At 41.1% G+C, this 12,032-nt stretch overlaps 1 protein-coding gene across 5 annotated transcripts in view; it reads left to right on the top strand.

The window, feature by feature from the left end:
* The window catches only part of RNF41 (ring finger protein 41), a 29,492-nt gene that overhangs the window by 1,129 nt on the left and 16,331 nt on the right, over window positions 1–12,032 (top strand). For 4 of the 5 annotated variants that reach the window (XM_061416862.1, XM_061416864.1, XM_061416863.1 and 1 more), the window contains one exon: window positions 1,582–1,766. The gene's annotated coding sequence lies outside the window, so the exon portion shown is untranslated. Of the gene's footprint in view, window positions 1–1,581; window positions 1,767–7,725; window positions 8,012–12,032 lie in introns of those variants that run through there. The other variant, XM_061416866.1, reaches the window with a different exon arrangement.

Below are 12,032 nucleotides of genomic sequence, written 5' to 3' on the forward strand. Positions count from 1 at the left end.
AAGAAACAAGCTTCTTTCAAGTATTTCCTCATGGACCCTCAGAACTCTAAATTTATTTTGCATTCTATTGCTACAAATACCTCATGGTGTTTGTACGAATAGTGGTATGAATAGCAGTATTCAGTATGCTTTCATATTTATTATGTCATTTGATTTTCCTGGATAATATGTAAGATAGATAAGTCAGTTATCATTTTCCCTGCTTGACAGGTGAAGAAACTGAAAGCTGCAGAAGGGATACATGGCTTGCTACAAGTCGTACAGCTGGTAGAGCAGGGACCAGAATCCAGGTCTCCTGACTCCAGGTGCCCCTTTGTGTTGAAAAATCCTGTTTTGTTCTGGTCAAGACAGCTGTGAGGGGGGATATTTTTTCCCAGGATGGACAACTGGTAGTCTGGAACTTGTCTCTAAGAGACTGAACATAGCACTGATTCCTGGAAGCTTTTCTTGAGGTTCGGGGTGGACGCCAGGCTGTTGGGAAATACAGTATTGTCAAAATGGAAGAAGCATTGTACACTCCTCTGTATTATGGATGGGAGAGACCTATCAACTCCCCACCACTGCCCCCAACTACCTGGCCTTCTACCTTTATCCTCTGATTAGTTTTTAAATACTGCACTAACATGTTATCGGAGAAGGCAGTGGCACCCCACCCCAGTACTCTTGCCTGGAAAATCCCATGGACGGAGGAGCCTGGTGGGCTGCAGTCCATGGGGTCGCACAGACGCAGCAACAGCAGCAGCAGCAGCAACATGTTATGGCTGCTGAGCATAATAAACTAATGAGCCCATGTACCAGACTCAGGATGAGGTGGTCTCTGTTTTATGGATAAAAATTGTCATCCTTCCTAACATAGTCCTTAATATTGATCAATGTGAAGGTGAGGAAAGGAATTTGAGTAGTTTCTGTTCTGCATCTGAAGCTTTGTCTCCCTCTACTTGGTTTCATCCTTTTAGTAATGAGAGTTTGGTCTTCCCAGTTGTCTGTCCTGGAGTAATTTCCTGATTGACTGCCTCTTCATTTTTTTAAAAAAAGCCTGATCTCTTCAGGAATATTTCCGGACTTGAAAGTAGAATTACACCTATACCAATATTCTTGAGTATCTTCTCCTTGTGAAACAGTATTTTCTGAGTGGAGAGTAGGACAGAATTCTTTTTATATGAAATAATTTATGCGAAAGCACTTTGGAAACATTAAAGCACCATACTGTGCATGTAAGGCATCATGGCTCTCTGTGTTACGTAGCCACAGATTTGGATTCTCTGGCATTCTTTGCAATTGTATGCACTGAATAAAAGAATCTTTTCTGTCTCAAACAGCTCCTCTTCCCTGCCTTGCTTCTTGTCCCTTTCTGTCCCCACCTCAGCTGTGTTTGAATCACTTGGCCCGGGTGTGTGATTCCTTAGCAGATGACCTCACTCCTTACAGAGTAGCCTGTGTACCTAACCCTGAAACCTGTAGCTCTCAGTGGAGTTGTCTTGTCCTCCTCAACCGACCGTCAGATCCAAGTCTGTCTAGTTTCACTGCCAAGTGCAGGTAGTGCTCCTGACTCACCTTTTTCTTCCTTGTTCCTATTAATAGAGTGCTCCCGATTGTGACATCACATCCATCCCCTTGGCGATGGAGCTTGTTACTAGGAAGGAAGACTCAGTCGGAGAATAGCCAACAAGATGGGTTACTGGGAGCGTCTCCTGAGTGGCACTGAGTGGAGGCATCAGGGGGTCGGAGCCTTGTGAACAGGGAACCTGCCCCCCAACACTTGGAAGGTAAAAAGCATTGATTCAGAACCCCCTTCTGGGCTTCAACCCTCTTCTCTGCTAGTCTGGATTCCTTCTGCTCTTGAAAACCTGATTCTCAAAACTCTTTTATGCATAAACTTTTCTGTGATTAACCCACGTCAGTCTGTTCTTCAATGTACACTTAAGTCTTACATGAACTATTAACTTTCACTTGTTGATAAATTGTTAAATTTTACTATTTTTGTGTGTTTTATAGCCTGCGTACTCACTCGTTGAACTCAAGCCTGCACATTTGTTTGAGGACAAGGATTGTGCTTGCTGTTTCTTTTACATGAAGATTAGATTGGGGGTAGCCACACAAATAGTGATTGGTGCTGATGACCAAGGTGGTGGTGGAGGGTGGGGTCCTTGCTGATCTTTGAGGCCTGGGAGGCCTCACTCGAGGTGTTAGAGTTGTTTTTGAAGGATTGTGTGTCCTCTGGATGCTTATTTATTTATTTATTTTTAAAAAATATTTATTTATTTGGGTGTACCGAATCTTAGTTGCAGTATGTGGGATCTAGTCCCCAGACCAGGTATTGAACTCAGGGTCCCTGCATTGGGAGCATGGAGTCTTAGCCACTGGACCACCAAGGAAGTCCCCCTCTGGCTTGTCTTTCAAATTTAACCAATTAAAGTGTGTGCTGAAGAAGCCCGACTTTAAAAATCCCCTGTGCTAAATCTAGTCTGGATCACAGAATTCTGGAATTAAGTGGAACCTTAGAGACAACGAGGAAACTGAGTTCTAAGAGCTCAGTTCTGTAAGAGAGGGAATGACTTCACTCTAAGGATTCTATTGCTTAGATGAAAAAGACCACTTTCTTTCATTTAGAAAGTCAGGAGAGTTGCCTAAAGAGAGCAAGGTCAAACTTGGCTCTCATAAAGCCAGGGCACCTTTTATAATATAATTACCCCTAATTTAGCCTGTTTTTGTACTTTTGTAGAACTTGTATTGTCTTGGCTGCTTCGTTTCATGTGGAGTAAAGGGAACTGAGGCCCGGAGAGGTGAAGTCAGTTGCCCAAGGTTACATACTGCTCGGTAATAGAGCTAGAGTGCCACTCAGGTTTCTAGATTGTCAACTCAGTTTTCTTTTTCCACATCTATTTGTTTATTGGGAGACAGGGAGATAAGATGAAATGTTTTAGGGACTCCCGTGAGGCACCCTTCACCAGCTACTTTCTTCACTAGGTTGAAATTCCTGGGAGTCACCTGTTTCATTACAGTGGGGCAGGTTATGGGGCCCTTTGCCTTAATGTCTGGTGACTTGTGGTAATTGGTGCTGGAGAATTCTCAGCCCTCTGTACCTGTATTGTATTCAGGGCATGGATGAGAGAGAAGGAGTAGAAGGAGGTTATAGCACATATGCTTGGATTTTACCAGTATGTTTTTGCCAAGCATTGGTGACAGCATACCCAGTTACTCTAAAATGGGAATGGTCGCACTAACGTTTGTGCATGTGAATGTGCATGGTTTGCACATCGGTACATGGGTTCAAGAAACCCTGAATAAGGGAGGGTAAATGTTCAGGCTCTTTTAGAAACAATCCGTTTTGAATTCCTAGCTCTCTCTGGGAGTAGACCAGTGAAAACAATCGCAACAGTAAGTTACAAGGGTGTAGGGAGTGGCCTAGTAAAGTTCTCAAGTTTTTATTTATTTATTTGAAATTAATTAAGTAGTTTACTTATTATTTTTGGCTGCACCGCGTCTTCGTTCCTGTACGTGGGCTGTCTCCAGTTGTGGGAAGTGGGGCTACTCTAGTTGTGGTGCACAGGCTTCTCCTTGCAGTGGCTTCTCTTGTTGCGGAGCACAGGCTTTGGCCCATGGGCTCAGTGGTTGTCGCATACAAGCTTAGTTGCGCTGAGGCCTGTGGAATTTTCCTGGACCAGGGATCATCAAACCTGTGTCCCCTGCATTACAAGGAGGATTCTCGACCATTGGACCACCAGGGAAGTCGTCACATTTTTATAATAATGCTGACCAGAAAAGTAGAGACATCCCAGTGTAACAGTGAGGAAGTACAGCCTCATAATTACCTGCTTTGGTTCTGGCCTGCTGGGAATGCAGTTTTCAGTTTGGGTTCAGAATGTTCAAATTGGGTAAGTTGGCAGAACTCCTATAAGCCTGAAGGGACACTTCAGTGCTAATTTAGTTCAACTCCCCAACTTACGTGAAACCTTCCAAGGCCTTTTCCTGTTCTACAGCTCAACGAGGAGATCTAGGAAACTGTGCTTCCAGTGGCTGTGGTCACTGGCTGTGATTCTTGTGGTCTCTGTGGTTTCAGTTTTATTAAGGCTTCTGTCACTAGGGCAGTAAGCAATTGAGTTCTTGTGAGGCACCCCCCGTGAAATGAGAACCTACCCCTGTGATAGTCCCACAGTAATACTGAGAGTCCTAGAGAGAGAAGGACTAGTCACAGAGTCTAGCCTATCAGCTTGACTGTCTACCTAGGGGCCAGGCGAGACAGGGCAAGGAGCTGGCTTCCAAGGCTGTGTATAACCACTTCCTTCAGCATGTTTCCCATAGACGACACATCGGAAATACCCTAGTCAGAACGAAATCTAAATTTCCCCTTAATTCTTAAGGTCACACTTCTGAAAGAATAGAGTTAGAGGAAGGTGGATAAAACAGGAGCATCTCCAAGCAGATAAAGTGGAGGTTTTGATTCAGAAAGAACAAGGCCCAGCATCTTTGCAGAGTTCTGTAAACCTTGACTTTATGGTGGGAACCTTGTAACTCCTAAGCCTGGCTGGTGGCTTCTTACACCCTCTGACCATCCCTGTACCAACTGAGGCAAGTTCTCTGCTGTTTCTTTTGGGGATGTGGGATCCCATGAGACCCCACTAAGATCAGTTTTCAGAATTTGTAGTCTTCCTTAAGATAGCATTTTATTTTAAATATTTATTTGGCTGTACCAGGTCTCAGTTGTGGCATCCATAATCTTCTAGTTGATCTTTAGTTGTGGCCTGTGAGATCTAGTTCCCCGACCAGGAATCGAACACAGGTCCCCTGCATTGGGAGCATGAAGTCTTAGCCACTGGACCACCAGGGAAGTCCCAGGACTGTTTTGAAATTAAAACACAAGTGAAGCATACTACAGACTCTCATCCTGCTTTGAACATTTCGCCATAGCAACAAGAGAGAGAAGGGTATTGTTTTCATTTTTGCCCCTTGCTCTAAGGTAACTGATTTTTTTAAAATTAAGTCGCAGAAATATATTCTGTAGATCAAAATTATAATCTCAGTAGATTTTTAAAATGTGTACACAATATATTACACTTAAAAAAAGAAGTTTTTATATAAATGGGACCACCGCTATATGTACTGTTTTTGCAGCTTGCATTTTTCAGTTTGAGAGGCAGTTTAACATAGCAGTTAAAGGCTTGAGCCCTGGGGCCAGTCTGCCTGGTTTGGGATCTGGCTCCACCACCTGTTAGCTGTGCGATTTTGGGAAAGCTTTTTTTTTTTTTTAATGTTTATGTATTTATTTGGCTGTGCTGTGTCGTAGTTGTGGCACACAGGATCTTTTATTAATAGTTGCGGCATGCAAACTCTTAGTTTTACCATGGTGATCTAGTTTTCTGACCAGGGATCGAACCCCAGCCCACTGCATTGGGAGCAGGAGGTCTTAGCCACTGGACCACCAGAGAGGTCCCTAGAGAAGCTTTTTAACCTTTGTGCATCTCTTTCCCATCTGTAAAAGGTCATGCTGACCTCACAGAGTAACTCATAGTTATTGTAAAAATCAGTTGAGTTAATATGCCAGAAATGCTTAGAATTGTGCCTACGACGTAGAAATACTTAATAAATAATGATTTAATTATTATTTGGTTGTATAAGTAAAACATCATTGTAAAAAAAGAGGAGGAAAAAACTAATAAAGCAAAACTCTGAGTGAAATTAAAAGTACTAATAACATGCAGAATATAGTCAATATCTTATAACTCTAAATGGAGTAGAACCTTCAGAAATTGTGAATCACTGTATTGTACACGTGTCACTTATACTGAACACCAACTATACTTCAATTTAAAAAGTATGGAGGGAAAAAAGTAAAAGTACTAAATGTCTGTACTTAGGGGCAGCTTCTCATGTGCTTTTAGATGCTCTCCAGCATAAGTGTGGACACACATAAAATTTTTTAATGAAAATGGCACTGTAGAATATATGCTATGAATAAATGTTATTTTACTTATATAAATAATGAATAAATTTGAATAACCTAAATAAACAAATATTAATAAAAATATCTAAGTCATATTAATGCTACATTGTATCCCATTTTAAGGATGTAAGGAATTCTACTGGATGTTTGTGTCACTTCTGATTTTTTTGTACTATTATAAACAATACTTGGATAAACAACCTGGTATATTGTTTTGCTCACTTGTGTAATTATTTCCTTAGGCTAAGTTATTGAAATTAGGATTGCTAGATGAAAAGTATATATTATTTTAGGATATTGACTGACTCTTTTGTTATGATTCACCTTGATTAACTTTTTCTTGCAAGAGAACATTTTTTCCAGACCTTGCTATAGTATACAGCATGTTATATATGTGTGTTGTATATGTTACATGATATAAATGACACATATAGTATATGTGACATTGAGTGTTTTGGACATGTTTTTTCATTTAACCTTAATACTTTCACAGTTTAGGATAACTAATAAAAGTATTTCTTTATGTGACTATTGAGTACACACACACAGAAAATCTTTTTCAAAGATTCAAAGGGATAACTGAGGAAATTAAAAATTTCCCCCATTCCTGTTCCTTAATGACCCTTCTTCAGCAGCAGCCACTATTGGCCATTTCTGGAGAGTTTCGTGTATATGAAAGCATATTCATATGCATTCATAATACATATGCACACATATGTATTATATTTTGCCCTTATTTTGGCACATTTCCATATACTATTATATACCTTAGTTTTTTTGTCTTAGCAGTATATCTTGGAAGACTTCATACCTGATACATTTTAAGGCAGTAATATTTTTTTTTCCTCTGATTAATATAGTAGCTATTATAGAGAAACCAGATTACGCTTTGTTTATTTAATTGAGGTAGATATTGTTAGAAGCTTCTCTGGTGGCTCAGATGGTGAAGAATCCGCCTGCAATGCAGGAGATCTGGGTTCGACCTCTGGGTCAGGAAGATAGATCCCCTGGAGAAAGAAATGGCTATCCACTCTAGTATTCTTACCTAGAGAATTCCCTGGACAGAGGAGCTTGGTGGGCCATAGTCCATGGGGTTGCAAAGAGTTGGACACGACTGAGCAACTAACACTTTCACTTCATTTTCAAATATTGTAAAGTCAGGGGTTCAACAGCTGAATTATGGGTGTTGGGTGATATTTCTGCTATCATGTAGAGGCTGTCTCAGGTAGCACCTAGCCATTATTCAGAATAGCACAAACCAGTGTCAGGTTGCATTAACTGAAGTGGAGAGGAAATGCGATAATAGTTCCATTGTGTCCTTAGAGGTCGTCCGCAGGTAAAGCTCCCAATACCTGTTTTAGAAGGACATAGGTACTCTAGATGCTGTGGGAGAGTTGAGTCTAGGCGAGATACTCCTTTTCTGTGCTCCTGCTGCTCTCTATCTTGACCTTTCCCAGGACTGTCTAAGCTCAGAGTGACTGACTCTTGGATACCATGGAGAGGATTCCAGCCCTGGTGTGTTAAACCAGATGGTCTCTTATGGTCCATTCCAACTCTAAAGGCAAAAATAAGACTGTCTTAACCAGGTCAATGGGGAAAACTGTGTTTCAACAGATCTATATTCAAGTTTGTGTCCTACTTTTTAAATCTATTATTGGGTTGGCCAAAAGTTTGAGTTTTTCCATAAGATATTACAAAAAAACCTGAACACACTTTTTGGCCAACCCAATATATTATGTTATTGTATATTCCTCATAAGCATCATTTAAAATACATATCCTCAGGCTTCCCTGGTGGTCCAGTGGTTAAGAATCTGCCTGCCAGTGCAGGGGACATGTGTTTGATCTGCTGAAGCTGAAGCTCTGATACTTTGGCCACCTTATGCAAAGAGCTGACTCATTGGAAAAGACCCTGATGCTGGAGCTGACTCTTTGGAAAAGACCCTGATGCTGGAGCTGATTCATTGGAAAAGAGCCTGATGCTGGGAAGATTGAAGGCAGAAGATTGAGGAGAAGGGGACGACAGAGGATGTGATGGTTGAATGGCATCACCAATTCAACGGACATGAGTGTGAGCAAGCTCTGGGAGATGGTGAAGGGCAGGGAAGCCTGGTGTGGGTCGCAGAGTCAGACACGACTGAGTGACTGAACAATAGCAGCTGGGAAGATCCCGAAGACCCTGAGGCTACTCCTTAGCCAGGGCTCCAGAGCCCACAAGGTGCAACCACGGAAGCCCTCGTGCCTAGAGACTGCTCTGCAACAAGAGAAGCCACCACAGTGAGAAGCCTGTGCTCTGAAACCAAGAGTAGCCCACACTCAGTGCAGCTAGAGAAAGCCTGTGCACAGCAGCAAAGACCCAGCACAGCCAACAATAAACAAATAGATGTTTAAAAAAAAAAATAGATGTGCTAGATATGCTCTTCCATCAGGTTGGCTTATATTACCATAAGTAAGTGTAGCTGTACTTTACTGTTCACTTAAATGAATGTGATTATCTGATTTTTAAAAGTTCATTAGTGTGATTTTTGAAAACCTGTCTGGACCTCTTTCAGTACCATTCTTCTTTCCTGCTTTTTTTTAAAGCCTTAATTAAAAAAAAAAAATTTATTTATTTGGCTGCACTTGGTCTTCATTGCTGCACTCAGGCTTTCTCTGATTGCAGTGAGTGAAGACAAGTGTTCATTGCATTGCACGGACCTCTCATTGCAATGGCTTGTCTCAGAACACAGGCTCTAGGGCATTTGGGCTTTAGTAGTTACGGGGCACTGGCTTAGTTGCCTCACGGCATGTGGGAGCTTCTCACGGGAATCAAACCTGTGTCCCCTGCATTGTCAGGCGATTCCTAACCACTGGACCACCAGGGAAGTCTGTCTGCTTTCCTGCTTTAAAGGTGTCCCTCTTCCTATTTAACATATTTCCTGGTTTCCATCCTACCTTTCCCTCAGTGACCAGATTCTCATCTTTACTTTTCCTTCTTCACTAGAGCTTTCCTTTTGGTACATACACATCCTCAAACCTTCCTTAGCATAAGGAAAAAGCACCCCTACCCAACCCCCTTCCTCAGCCTCCTGTGCTCCTCTCTCCTTTCTTCCTTGGGAATCAGGCTTTTGACAATTTTCTTCAGTCCCCATCTCTCTGTCTCACCTGCTCACTGTGAGCCACTGCAGTCTGGCTCCCACTCTCAATGCTGCGTTGGCCACAGTGCCACCCAGCGCCATGCAGCCCCCCTCTGCTGTGGGCGTCCACAGTCCCATGTCTTGGCAGTTTCTACTTTTTTTAGTCCAACTTGTGTTTGCAGTTTTTGACACTTCTTTTTCCTCTAAACATTCCACTTCCTTAATTTGTGTGTGTGTGGTAAAAACACGTAACACAAAATTTCCATCTTCACTATTTTTGAGCATACAATATAGTTCAATAATGTAAGCATATTCACATTGTTGTGAAACAGACCTCTGGAACATTCTCATCTTGCAAAACGGAAACTCTACTCATGAAACAAGAATTCCTCTTTCCTTCCTCCTCACCACACCCCCAACTCCCTTAACTTCTGTGACTCTCTTCTCTCCAGGATTTTCTTTTATCTGGGGCCAATCTTTCTCAATCTCTCTCTTTTTTTTTTCAGGCTCCTTCCCTGCCCCCCTTTTAAATGTCATTATTAAAGTATTTTCACACACTGTTGGTGGTGTTGTAAATTGAAAGGGCCTTTCCAGAGTATGGTATGGAAGTGTCTAGAAAACAAATAGCAAGCCCACCATTCAGCCCAGCAATTCCAGCTCTCGGTATCTGTCCTAGGAGAGAGATTTGTTCTCGTGCTCCAAAAAAATCATGTTACAGGGGTATTAATTGCAACATGATTTGTTTCAGGGGAAAAATTGGCAATCAGGCAAACCTCAGTCCTGAAGGGAATGACAAAACACATTGTAATCAAGGCTTAGACTGGTGGCTTGAAAATTCTCAACCACTAGAATATAAACTGCCTGGGAGCAAGGCTTCCTTCAAACATGATTCTATGGGACTTCTCTGGTCCAGTGGTTCAGACTCTGAGCTTCCACTGCAGGAGGCATGGGTTGATCCCTGGTTGGGGAAATTAAGATTCTGCATGCTGTACAGTGTGGGCAAAAAAAAAAAAAAAAAATATATATATATATATATATATATCTATGTATAGCAAAGGAGGGCAGGGCAATTGAAAGAAGGAGTGTTCACCAAGCAATGGATGGCGAGAGGAAGGTGGGAAGAGTGGCTTTATTCTTTTAAAATGAACATAAAGTCATATATACTACTTGTGAAAAAAGGAAAACTGAAAAATAAAGCAAAAAATCAGTGCTCCCTAGTGTTCCATAGACTTCAGAACCATCCTCATTGTCTGGTTTCATTCTGTGTACTTTCCCTTGTGGCCTTTCAAAACCCATCAGCTATTACCTTCAGGATTTCTGCTTGGAATCTGAAACTCTACACGTCCAAGACTAGGATCATTATTACTTTTTACCCCATCCTGATCTTTTTTCAAAGTTTCTTATTTTGGTAAATAAGAATTCACCACTAATTATCCAAGGCAGAAACAAAAGAGTAATCTTTTTATTACTTCCTGAACTAATATAAATTCCCTTTTTTAAAATTTTTGTTTATTCATTTTATTATTGTTATTTTTGGCTACACCATGCAGCTTGCAGGATCCTAGTTCTCCGAAGTGGAAGCGTGGGAAAGTCCCAACAACCACTGGCCTGCTTGATTCCTGATTCCTTCTCTTAAATGCCTTGGTTTGAACCTTTATACTTTTTTTAATCTTAATTTTTACAGTAAACTCCTACAAAGATCTTACTGTCTCTAATATTCCCTATCCCCTATATTTTTTGCATGGCTGCCAGAATCTGCCAGTCTAAAATAGAAAGCTGATCATGTCAATTTCTTAAAGTTCCTTCAGGTGTACACACACTTAAGAATCTCCCTCACAACATTCTTACTTACATAGGAAAAAGTAATAACTCTTAGAGTAGAAAAACCTGACAGATAGCACTTAACCAAAGGGTCAAAGCTGGTACCACCAGGAACAGTACAGATCAACATTATGTGCTCCTGATATGATGCATTGAGAACACAGTGCTAGTTTGTGGTATTTTTGCCTAAAATGAAACCTGAATTTACTTACTTATTTTTAATATTTATCTATTTATTTGGCTGTGCCAGGTCTTAGTTGCAGTATGCAGAATCTTCAGTTGTGGCATTCAGAGTCTTAGTTGCTGCATCTGGGATCTAGTTCCCTGATCATGGATAGAACCTGGGCCCCCTGAATTAGGAGCTTGGAATCTTAGCCATTGGACTGCCAAAGAAGTCCCAAAACCTGAATTTAATCATGAGGAAACATCAGACAAATGAGAGACATTCTCATATAACTGGTGTGTCTTCTTATTTAGTCATTGGCTGTGCTGGGCTTTCTCTGGTTGCAGTGGTTGGGGGCTGCTTTCCAATTGCGGTGCGTGGGCTTTGTCACTGTGGTGGCTTCTCTTGTCGTGGAGCACAGGCTCTTGGCATGTGGGCTCCAGTAGTTGCAGCACGCAGGCTCAGTAGTTGTGGCACACGGGCCTAGTTGCTCTGTGGCATGTGGGGTCTTTCTGACCAGGGGATTGGACCCGTGTCCCCTGCATTGGCAGATGGGTTCTTACGCACTGTACCACCAGGGAGGTCCAGTGCGTATTCTTAAAAAAATGTCAAATTTATAAAAAACGAAAAGGATTTAGTAACTTTTTCAGTCATAGGATTAAAGAAGTTTGACAACTCAGTGCATAATATAATTCAACATAATCTTGAATGTTCTTTTGCTCAAGTAGATTATTGGGACAACTGGCAAAACTGGAAAAATGGTTTGTAAATATAATATTACATCAATGTTAATTTCCTGATTTTTATAATTTTACTATCAATATAAAAAATGTTCTTTTTAGGAAATACAGTACACAATATTTATTTAGGGTTAAAAGCATCAAGTCTACAGTTTACTTTTAAAAGTTCAAAAAATTTTGATATATATATATAAATGTGGTTAAAAATATGCAGTTATAAATGTGGTTAAATGTAAACATTTAAGGAGTCTG

This window comes from Bos javanicus, chromosome 5 (assembly GCF_032452875.1).
Source record: "Bos javanicus breed banteng chromosome 5, ARS-OSU_banteng_1.0, whole genome shotgun sequence".
Classification (NCBI taxonomy): Eukaryota; Metazoa; Chordata; class Mammalia; order Artiodactyla; family Bovidae; genus Bos; species Bos javanicus.